Source organism: Canis lupus, chromosome 28 (genome assembly GCF_003254725.2).
Source record: "Canis lupus dingo isolate Sandy chromosome 28, ASM325472v2, whole genome shotgun sequence".
NCBI classification, from domain to species: domain Eukaryota; kingdom Metazoa; phylum Chordata; class Mammalia; order Carnivora; family Canidae; genus Canis; species Canis lupus.
Window position 1 is genome coordinate 33,679,017 of NC_064270.1, and position 10,903 is coordinate 33,689,919.

General features: G+C 57.7%; 1 protein-coding gene across 7 annotated transcripts in view; it reads right to left on the reverse strand.

Moving 5' to 3' along the window:
• CHST15 (carbohydrate sulfotransferase 15) overlaps nucleotides 1-10,478 on the reverse strand; it is a 74,474-nt gene extending 63,996 nt beyond the window's left edge. For 5 of the 7 annotated variants that reach the window (XM_049103017.1, XM_049103018.1, XM_049103022.1 and 2 more), the window contains exon 1: nucleotides 10,291-10,478. The gene's annotated coding sequence lies outside the window, so the exon portion shown is untranslated. Of the gene's footprint in view, nucleotides 1-9,677; nucleotides 9,876-10,290 lie in introns of those variants that run through there. The other 2 variants (XM_049103014.1, XM_049103021.1) reach the window with 1 other exon arrangement.
• Between the last annotated feature and the right edge of the window lie 425 nt (nucleotides 10,479-10,903).

A 10,903-nucleotide genomic window follows, 5' to 3' on the forward strand; every position in this document is an offset into this window, starting at 1 on the left:
CGGGGGGCTGACAGCTAACGGGTACAGGCCTTCTTTCTGAGATGATGAAATGTTCTAAAATTGAACGTGATGCTGGTTGCACATGTATCTGTAAATATACTCAAAACTACTGATTTCTATACTTTAAATGGGTGGATTTAATTTAAACGTGTGGTATGCGAACTACATCTCAATAGAGCTGTTTTTTAAAAAAAGAATAGGTTGAATGGACCAAAAAAAAAAAAAAGTCTGTTGCATAATTGTTAAAAATAAACCAGATGAGAACTTTGTAAGATAAATACACACACACACACACACACACACGCAGGCACATGCACGCGCATACACACACCCCTCCCTCAACAGTTTTGCAGCTTCACGGCTGGTCCAAAAGGTACAGAGCTAATTTTCAGTGGGTAAATCTGCTTCTTCCATAAACCAAAAACACTGCTGACTCAAACGTGGGCAGGCCTGCATTTTTGTCTACCAATTTGTTTCAGTTTTAACAGCTGAAAGCAAATTTCCTTTCTACCACCCAAACGGCAACCAAGCTTTTAATACATCATTTCACCTAGCTTTTAATACATCATTTTTATTCTCTGAGTCAAGTTTTTCCAATGTAAAGGATCCTTGGATTTGCAACCATCAACCTGTGGGCAGGTGGGTTTTTGGGGTTTTTTGTTTTTGTTTTTGTTTTTTTGGGTTTGGTTTTTTTTTTTTGGCCCGGGAGGTGCTCCTGAGGAGGCCACATTTAGTGCCCACTCTTCTCTCATGTCTAGTTTCTCACAGTTGCGGCAATAGTGGGTATAAATAGCTTTTCAGCTAGGACGTCACAAAGGTCAGGCTGCTCCCACTCTCATTAATCGGAGCGTCCCTTCATCCTCTTATTTATTCCAATAAGACTGATAACATGCTAAGGCAAGTTCAGCATGTCCTAAAAGCAACTATTTCCTCTGACTTTTGGAACAGCGCTCTTGGGTTACTGGCCCACTGTGGGGCTTCACACCCAGGCCTTCCAGGATCATGCGATCTTTATTAAGAACCGTGACAGAGAATATGGGGGGGGAGGCTTACATCACTGTGGGTCAGGTTAAAGAGGCCCACAGAAAAGGCAACTGTGAGTTTCCCGCAGATCAAGAACACCCAGGCACACAGGAAGTAGTCCTTCCAAAGGGCTCACTATTTCTAAGGCCGGACAAAAAGGACTAGGATAAGGAATAAGGAATGTTCACTGATGGGTCAAAGTAAGAACCAACCAGAGGAACTTCCATGCCTAACACTGGATAGCCCAGGGCAGCGTGGGGGTTTGAGCCCTGGTTCTGCAAGCCTCTCCCCTCAGACTACCTCTGTCCCTCACTTCCTCTCCCATGAGCTCCCTCGGGCTCAGCATCTGGGGAGCCCAAGAAGGAAGAGCTCCCAAGCACAGGGAGGCCTGAACTCCTATAATGAGGACGCTATGCCCTTTGCAAGATGGAGATGGGGAAGGCAAGATGGAGGACTCTTGCTACCTCAACTAAGTCCGGTGCTAAGGTAACAGGTGCAGCATATGAAGAGGAGTCGGCCCCACCCAAGGTAAAGAGCCTGGATGGCTGGGAAGCAGGGACAAATGGGCCCTGGTACTAGGCAACCAGGGGCCATGCCCCCTTCCCCTCTGCCCTCCACCCTGTGATGATGGAGAGCTTGCCAGGTGTGGGTCAAGCCTAGATTTGGAGCTGGCCTATCACCCAGGTTGGTTGTCTCCCAACAGGGCAGCGGACCTCTACTTCTCCATTTGTTGAGACTTTGGGAGGCAGGGTTTCTAACCAGGGCTGCCACAGAGGGTTTTGAGAACAACTCCCTCCACCCTCCAACACACACACACACACACACACACACACACACACACACACATATTCACAAAACATCAGGAAACATCATCCTGGCCTGGCCCAACTGCAGCCCCCAACCCCTCACTCAGTAGAAGAGGGCAGAGACAGGTGAAATGGTAATATTCCATCTCCAGCAAGTATCTGACAAAGCAGGCTGTTCTTCACACTTGAATAAAAAGCCAAACTGTCCCCAAGAATCTAATGGAGGATGACATCCAACAGAGGCCTTTGGAGTTCAGCCATGAACCAGAAATGAGAACTTCCTGCTCTCTTCACCAGACCACAGGATGGCCACCAAGCCCTCCTTCTTCTCCACATCATCCTAAAGCAACAGCAATGCTAAAATCAAGCGTCTGGTTACATGACCCAGAGATGAGCCAGCTGCAGCCAACCCCCTGCCTGGATGTCCAGGAAACTGAGGACAGAGCAGCCAGCCGATCCCATGGGACCTGGGCCAAAACTTGGCCATCCTCAGAGTGGCTGCAACTGAACAGACAGCGTGATCAGAAATGCATGCTGGGAAGCACAAGCGGCCCAGATTCCCCAGGGCAGCCCTGCTCTCCAATAACCCTGGAATCCCTCACGTGCACAAGCAAATATGGTTCTGTGTGTGTACGTCTGGAAGGCTCTCTATATAAACAGGTTCACAAATCAGAGGAAATAATCCTCTGCAGACCAATAGTCTGATTTTAGGTTTGGAAATTATGGTCCCAATAAATACACGCCAGGATATACTTTATATTTTTAATGCAAATATTTACATTCCAAACAAAGGCGCGTGGAACTTAAAGACAAGCTATTTATGCCAGCTATAAGAAATGCTAACAGCCCCCACATTTCTTCCCTGAGTGGATGGCTCCTGTTTATATTTCTGAAAAGCCAACCAAATGTCCATAACAGTTCTCCCCAAGACACTCAAGACACACAAAAAAAGTAATTAATGGCCCAAAAACCTAATGCCAGGAAATCCATGGTTATTACATTAGGCTCTTGACTCTCAGACATTTAGTGGCAAGCTAACTCCCATACTGTGCTACCAAATTGGGGACTCTTTGATATCCTCTGGGTCACACCCAGGGGCCCATGTAAAATCCAGGAAGAGTCCAGGAAAAATGGGCTTTTGAAAGAATCGTTTGCAGTGGATGCATTAGTTCAATCATCGCCAGTCCCTCCAGACTCCGTAGGGGCCTAGCCATGAGCGGGCCTCCCAGACACCGTCCCCACCCTTGAGAGGCTCACCGGGCTGGGGCGGGCAGGTGGCACCCAGGAGACTAGTGCACTGGGCTCAAGGTGGAGCTGGACAGAGTAGAATGCAGCTCAGAGGAGGAGAGCAGCGCTTGGATAAGGGATGGAGGGCCACAGGGAAGAGGCGCCAGACGTGGTGTGACTTCCTGGCAAAGGTTTCCTGAAGGCGATGGGGGCTGTGGGGCCTGGTGGGGAGCCAAGAGGAGGTGGACGAGGTTCTCCTGGCCAGGCTCTGGGTGAGCCTGCACCTCCCCTGGGGAGACCCCCCTCGCAGTTAGAATGCATCCTGGGGGTGCCCAGTGAATCATCATCTCACCGCGGTGATCACTCCCACGTGCTGCAGGTGACAACATGTCACTGACAGGTCTTGCCGCCTCACCTCGATGCCCCCGTCCTCATGGGCCCCATCTGTCAACCCCCACCAAGGACCAGGCCCAGGGCTCGGCATTACTACTCGCTGTCCGCAAGGGACTCTCCTAGCCCATGCCCAATGTTTCCTCCTGCACAGAGGGCGCTCCGCCTGCATGTCTGCACCTGGGGGTGTCTACACTGTCCCAGCAGCCTGGGGGGAGGAGCCGGGCATGAGGAGCCCGGTCTTGCCTTCTCCCACCCGTAGAACGCATCTGGCCCTGCCAGCTGCCCCTGGAGGAGGGGGCTGCCCCGGGGGGAGCTGCAGCTTTCCCACTCTGCCTATGACCTGGGGGCGGGGAGCACGGGGGCAATAGTCGGCGCCCCTGCCCAATGCCCTCTGTTCAGGGCCACGAGGCCCGCCTGCCCACCAGTTCAGGCACATTTCTCTGACGTCAGCTTCAAGCAGGGACGGACGGCCAGGAAGAGGAGTTCGACGTGGGGAGACCCCTTGAGCCCTAAGTTCTGTGACCTCTAATACTCAAAACACAATACAAAGTAGAAATTATTAACCCCCTCCTTACCGATGAGCAAACTGAGGCTCATCAGGGAAGGTCAAGCCACTTGCCCAGGGTCATGGGTAACAGAAGAAAGAAACAGAGGAGGGACTTGCCCAGGCTCACCCACCACCCACGCTGCGCTCCCGGGGCCTCCAAGGGAGTCACCACCTGGGGTAAAAGAAGGTCTGCGTGGAGGCACCGAACACTTGGTTCACCGCACACATGAAGGTGCAGGCTGAGCTTCACTTGCATCAGCGTAAGGAAACGGGTGTCACGAGGGGCAGACAGAGCTACCCAGCCCCTTTCAGCAAGGGGATGACACGACATCCCACCTTCCCAGAGTCTGGGACGCAGCTTCCAAGCTCACAGCAAAGGTGCGCCAGGCCCAGGCCCTTGGGGCGGGTCCCTACGAGGCCACAGTAGAGCAGGACAGAACCGTCCCTTGACCCAGGGCTGGCCCGGGAGGGACGCTTTCACCAGCCCCCGTGGTCTTGCCTTCCGCACCGAGCCCACCACTGACATGTTTGCCACAGGGAGCAAACGGATCAGTAGTAGGAGCATATTCCCTTTCAAGAGAAAACGTGAAACCACCAGGTCCCGGCACACTGCAGGAAAAAATAATTGCGGCCGGTCTGTATCTAATTATTTGCCCATGTTGGGGTATTTCCCAGGCACCTGGGTGACTAGGCTGCCTGCTTCAATATTTTCATCACAAACACAATTCTGGAGAGTGTCCAAGTTTCCATTATAATGACACCCTCTGCTTCTGAGGATCTGCCAACCTCACTTTCTTCTGAGACCCAAAAGTCCTGGACCAGGACGAGCTCTAGAGACGTGGCATAGGTGTCAGGGAGAGAGAGCCCGCCCCAGCCAGAGGGCCTTCCCCCCCCCAAGCCTGCTCAGGACCCTTTTAAGCTTACAGTGGGGCTCAAGACGTCACATTCAAAAGCAAGCCACCCAGCACGTTTCCGGGGAGACCTGCCCCATCTGCCCCCTGCTTAATTCTGACCAGTGGGAACACAACCCCACGGATCCACAGCCTGCCCACAGTGTGAGCTGAAAGGGTCAGAAAGAGGCTGTTCATCCAGCCCCTCGCACACAAGAAGAAATAGCCCCGAGAGGGGGAAGCAACCAGCCAAAGAAAACCCGAATAGGATCTGGGTGTCCTGGGGCTCCTGGCCTTATGAGGTGTCAGAGAAGCCCTCTGGGGTAGAATTTGCTAGAAATCATGCCTCCTAACCCCAAAGTACACGCATCTACCATCTGCATCAAAAGTTGTACGTGCAATTTCAGGGAGTTCAGAGACATCCTCTGCCCCTGGTTACGAGCTCTAGAGCTCAAGAAATACCACAAGGGCTGACGTTTATGAGTGCCTACTGTATGCCAGGCACTCCTCCAAGCACCTGGCAGGTGTCAATGCATGTATAGGACAGCAGCTGTCAGGCCAGGGCATGAAGTCACCCCAGGCCTCTCCAACCCCAGAGCTGCTAACCATGCCCTGCCACGCTCTCAGCAGCCTTATGTAACTGCCTTGTGCAAGCTCTGCCTCGCCCACTAATTGGGTGCTGCCCTGATGCCCAGTGCTGCCCCTAGGCCCCTGCGCACCTGGCCCAAGGCCCACACCTGGGGCCACCTAAATGCTGCACATCGCTGCCAGGGATGAAAGAGACGCCACCCGAGGCCTCACATCCCTTTTGAAACCAGCAGAGTCCGAGAACCCCCTTTCCGTGGCCACCTCCCCCTAACTTAACCACTTGCTGATTCACGCTCGCCTTCCCCTTCTGGGGAGGCCACGATTGTTATTCTCTACCCTCTTCTGCTGTCATTTCTTCATCCCTCCTCCTGTACAGCTGGAAGGCTGAAAACTTGGTCTGGGTGATCTCAAACAACCTCCCCACCCTCTAATTGAAACAAAAGAGGGGGGGACAGCGATCTGACCTGCCTGGCTCAGGGCCAGCTGGGAACTAGTAGGGACCCAGCAAATGACAGCTGTCATGACTGTCTACCTCCTCAACCCCCATAGGTTAAAAAAAATTTTTTTTAATCTGTATTGGCCCAAATCAACACAAAACCTTCACTCTTCTTCTCAGCTCTCTAGATGGGATAGACTAACTAGGTACCTGCCACCTTTATGCTTTGTTTTGTGCTGTGAAAACACGGGTCATCGTCTCCCAGGGCTTTACTGTAAAGAAGGGGCGCCTCAGTAAGGAAATCAGATCTCAGCACTTGAGAACAATAAAGAAATACATTGTGCATGTCCAAACATTCAGCCTCCCGATACCTGGTGGGCTAAGTGAGAACACAATCTCCCGATTCACACGACAGAAACGAAATCACCCATGGAAGGAAGTGAATATCGCTCTCGAGCCTCCCAACATACAGACTGGGGTGGCAGGGTGGGGGGAAGACAGGCTGCAGTATTCTCCACGATCACTGGGAAGGATCACTTCTAAATGACACGCCGCTAAAGGGTGACCGCCGCTTGACTGCTCCCAGAAATGACCCTCCCGTGTCAGCCACTACGTTTAAACAAACATAGCTTCTGCTTTTAGAATTTAAGGAAAGTCCTCTCTCTCTCTCTCTGACACATGGTTCCAAATGGCATCTCTGCAATCCTGGACCTACTGAGGCCCCGGTAAGGGGATGGATTCCAAAGAAGCAGACAGGAAAAGTGAGAGCTGCCAACCACAGAGGGTGTGGATTCACCTGGGAGCGTCCAAGAGGCCCCCGCACAGCATAGTGGGGGAGAAAAAGCAGGCCCAGGAGCTAGGCATCAGAGACCTAGACTGACTCTCTACTTTCCGGCTCTTGGGCAAGTCACCCAACTGCTCTGAGCCCAGATTTCCACATCTGTAAAAGGAGACTCCTCCCCAACAACCCACCATCTCCAGCACCGAACAACCCACCCCTTCCAGCACCGTTCTTGCCATACTCTCCCTCCTGACTCGAGGTTTATTTGTCCATCTGGCACAGGTACTTCTGGTACTCTCCATCCTGCAGGGGCCGGGGCTGGGCCTGTCCTATAACCGTACCATCCCCAGATGTTCCACCATGGGATCTATTTGGTAAATGAAATTATATGAAAAGTTTTGGCACGTCACTTGACGGGAGCTCATCAAGTAGCCACTCACTGAGTACATGATACATAAACACATGAAGAAGCCCGGCTTGGGCCACAGCCACGTGGAGACCCGTCAACTCTTAGTCTCTGAGCCCTTGGGGCTCTGAGCCCATTTCTATCATGTGTCACATCTCCCACGGTGGGACACTCCTCCCATTACACATACACAGGGCCAGATGTCAAGCTTCAAACCCCCTGGCACTGGACCCGCCCCAACCTTTTTGTCCAATTCTAGAACTTGAGCACACGCTTGAATATCCACGCTTGAAAATTCTCTTGAAGATTAACAAGACCTGCAAGTCCATTCTTCCCCAACTGGCCAAGCCTGAGTCAAAGCTGCCCCCTATGGGGCTCACCTACTCAGGTAGCTCCAGAATCTCCCTCCCCTCACACTCCTCCTACACTTTCAAGAGCAATTTCCAGCTGGGCGCTAGGTGGCCTTGGGACAACCACAGTCTAATCACGACCTGGTACGAGTCTAAAGCTTCTCACAGTGCAGATTCAAAGGGCCTGGGGTTCCTGTGGCCCAGCTGGCTAACTTGGGAGAGTCTTTTACGCTCTCCTCCAAACACCAAATAAGCACAATCCACCTCCTAACCTCTCCCGCAAACACTGCCTCTTCCAGATGCAGAGATTAATCCTCTCTCTTTCTGGCAGGTGGAAAACCAAATGCCTCTCCTGGCCAGGGCCAGCAGAGACAGAAGAGAGAAAGGTGCAGAAAGAGCAGCCCTCACAGAAGCCACTGTGACAGTGCTGGGATCCCCGGCCAAGACAGTGGTTCAGGCATCACAAGCTCTAGTCATCAGAGAAAAGCAAGGCACAGTGGGGGCAAACGTGCCCCCACTCTCCCACCACTCCCTCCTCCCATGTCCTGGATAAATTAATGCTGGCTGCTTGCTTCCACCACGAGCCAGCTCACTACAGTCATGCAATGATCCGAAGAGAAAAGACAATGTCGAATTTCCTTCCCAGGGCCCTAGAGACGGTTCTCCTGGGAAGCCAGACCTTGAAGGGAAGGCCAGACCTGCAGCTCCACTTCTGGCTCAAATATACACGGAGAGGGAGACCACAGCAAGCGGCCTCACCTGGCTGGCTCACGCTCCCCATCCAGGAAGAGGCAGGAAGACCATTTTCCTGCCAGTCTTCCGGGAGTATTGTAGACAAAAACTTACCTGATTAAAAACTACCTAATTAAAAGGTATTTTTATTCACTCGCTATTTTAAGCAAAATCCTATATGACTCCTAGGTATTTAGGTACCAATTAAACCATCCTGATTCAACATGCAGTTTGTAAAATTAATAAGTGCCATCTTCTGTAAGGGAGGATTCCTGATTTTGCAAAAGCGGGGGGCGGGGGGTCGTGGGCAGGAAAGCCAGGGTGAGGAGCCGAGTGGTAAGGTGCTGGAGAGGAACTTGGGGCAAATCTCCAGACCTCAGTTTCCTGCGGGGTGGGGGTGGGGGTGCCGCAGGGGGTGCAGATGCCCTCAAGGTGGCTTTCTGCTCCGTCGCCGGGTGGCTGCGCTCAGAGCAACCGCAGCTGATAAAGGGGCTGGGGACCCAGCGAAGAGCCTGGAACCGGAGCTCGCTGCTCAGTGTCGCTGATCGGCGCGCCAAGTCCCTTCACGGGGCGTCCTGGGGCTTCCCGAGAGCACAACTTCATGCCCCAAACTCCGTGCCACTGACCCACCCAGTGCACGCGGGGAATGGGAGAACGGGGGGGGTCCCCCCTCCACAGGAGCTAGTCTCAGCCTTGCCGCCTGCTTCTCCAACCTCCCCACGCGCGGCGCAGACATCCAGCCGCCAGCAGCCGGCAACCGAGCCCAGCCTTGGGTGCCGCCGGGCTCTCCAGCCGCGAGGGGGCCGGGCCGGGGCGCGGGGCGCGGGGCGCGGGGCTACGCGGGCCCCGGGGCCGCGACGGGGCGCCCCGCCCAGGACCCGGGCGGCTCCGAATCCTGGACACGCGCGCACGCGCCGGCCCCGCCATTCGCCCCGAGGAGTCTCCAGGCGCTGTCACGGCTCTTCATTCATTCCCCAAAGGCGACGTTCGTCCCCCCGGGCGCCTCCCTCCCGCCACCCCGGGGCCCGCGGGGGCCAGTGCGCCACGCGGCGTCCCCTCCCGCACACTCACCCCGACGCCCCCGCGCCCCGGCACGGTCGCCCGCGTCGCCCCCGCGCCGGGGCCGCTCCGACCCGCCGCGCTCCGCTGCCCGCGCCCCGCCGCCCGCGCCCCGCCGCCCGCCCGGGGCCGCCCCCGCCGAGCAGCGCCGGCAACCCCCGGGCCCCGGCGCCTCCCGAGCCACGGCCGCCGCGGGGGGGGGGGGGGGGCGCGGGGCGGAGGGCCCGAGGACGGGGGAGGGGGCGGGAGCAAAAGTTCAGGCCGCTCGGGGCCCGGCCGCGCCCCCGTCTCCCCCCACGGCCGCCCCCGCGGGGTCCCCCCCCCGGAGCCGGGTCCCAGCGGCGGCCTCCTCCGCCCGAAGCGGCCGCGGGACTGGAGCGGGAGCTCGGGAGGCGGCTCCCGCCGGAGCCGGGGACACAGAGGCGGACGCCCCGCTTACCTGCCCGGGGCTGCGCCTGGAAACTTCCCCGAAGTGCGCGGGGAGGGGGAGCGGAGCCTCCGGCTGGGGAGATCCCCGCCCCCTCCACCGCCCCCAGCGCGCGCGCCGCGGAGACCCCGGGGTGTCCGAGCGTCCGGCCTCCGGCTGTGCGCGGCGCCGCCACCCCTGCTCCCGGTCCGCGGCCCCCGAGCCCCGGCGGCACGCTCCCGAGCCAGGCAGGGGGCACGCGAGCCCCGGCGCCGCCGCCCCGCAGCCCTCCCCGCGGGGTCCCCGGCGCGCGGGGCGCCCGGAGGCGGCCGGGACGCGGCGGGGCGCGGGGGCCTCGGGGAGGCCGGGCCGAGCGACGCGGGGCTCCAACCTGCCTGGGCTCGGCGCGCTCGCAAGTTCATTGTCTGCCTGGGCCGCCGCCGCCGCGCCGGGAGCGCCGGGGAGGGAGGCTGCGCGCAGCTCCGCCGGCCCGGACTCCCCACGCCCAGCCCCGCCGCCGCCCGCGCCGCCCGGCCGGATCGCCGAGGGGCGCCGCAGCCCCGAGCCGGACCCCCCCGCCCCGCCCCGCCCCGCCCCGGCCCGCCCCGGCCCCGGCCCCGGCCCCGCGCCCCGCGCCAACTTGTACCTGCGAAGCCCGAGCGCAGCCCCGGAGCCTGTGCGGCTCGGGCCCCGCGGGAGCGCGCCCAGCCCCGCGCCTCGAGCCCCGCATCCGGGGCGCGTCAACCTGACTCCCCGAGCGCAGGGAGGAAAAGTTTGGGAGTGACGTGCGGATGGCGAATGAAACCTCCGAAGAGAACCCTCCCCCCGCCCCATGTCGCGCTGACACCCAGCGGCTCGAGTCTGGAATGTGAGATCAAGGCGTGTGCGCCGCGCGGTGGGTTGGGTCCCCGCCCCCCGCCCCCCGCCCCCTCCAAGTAAACACGGCGGGGGTGATGCGGTGATTCTAAATAGAAAGCAAACCGAAACCCCTCGGGGCTGCCAGAGACATTTTTAAGGAACTTGGCGGTCTGCAGCCAGCCCGTGCATCGGTATGCAAGGCCACGGCGCTGGTGGGTTCTGCGCCCTCTGTTGTATTTTTGCAGCCCGCGAAGGCCAAGGCCCTGCCGGGCTCCTTGGCCCAGCCGGCTTGCTTCTGCCGGGAGGGGCAGGCTCGGCGGGCCCCGGAGCCCTGCCGCAGTGGCCCGGACGCGCCCGCTCCAGAAAACCACCTGGGCTGGCCGAGGCCGAGGAAGCGGCCC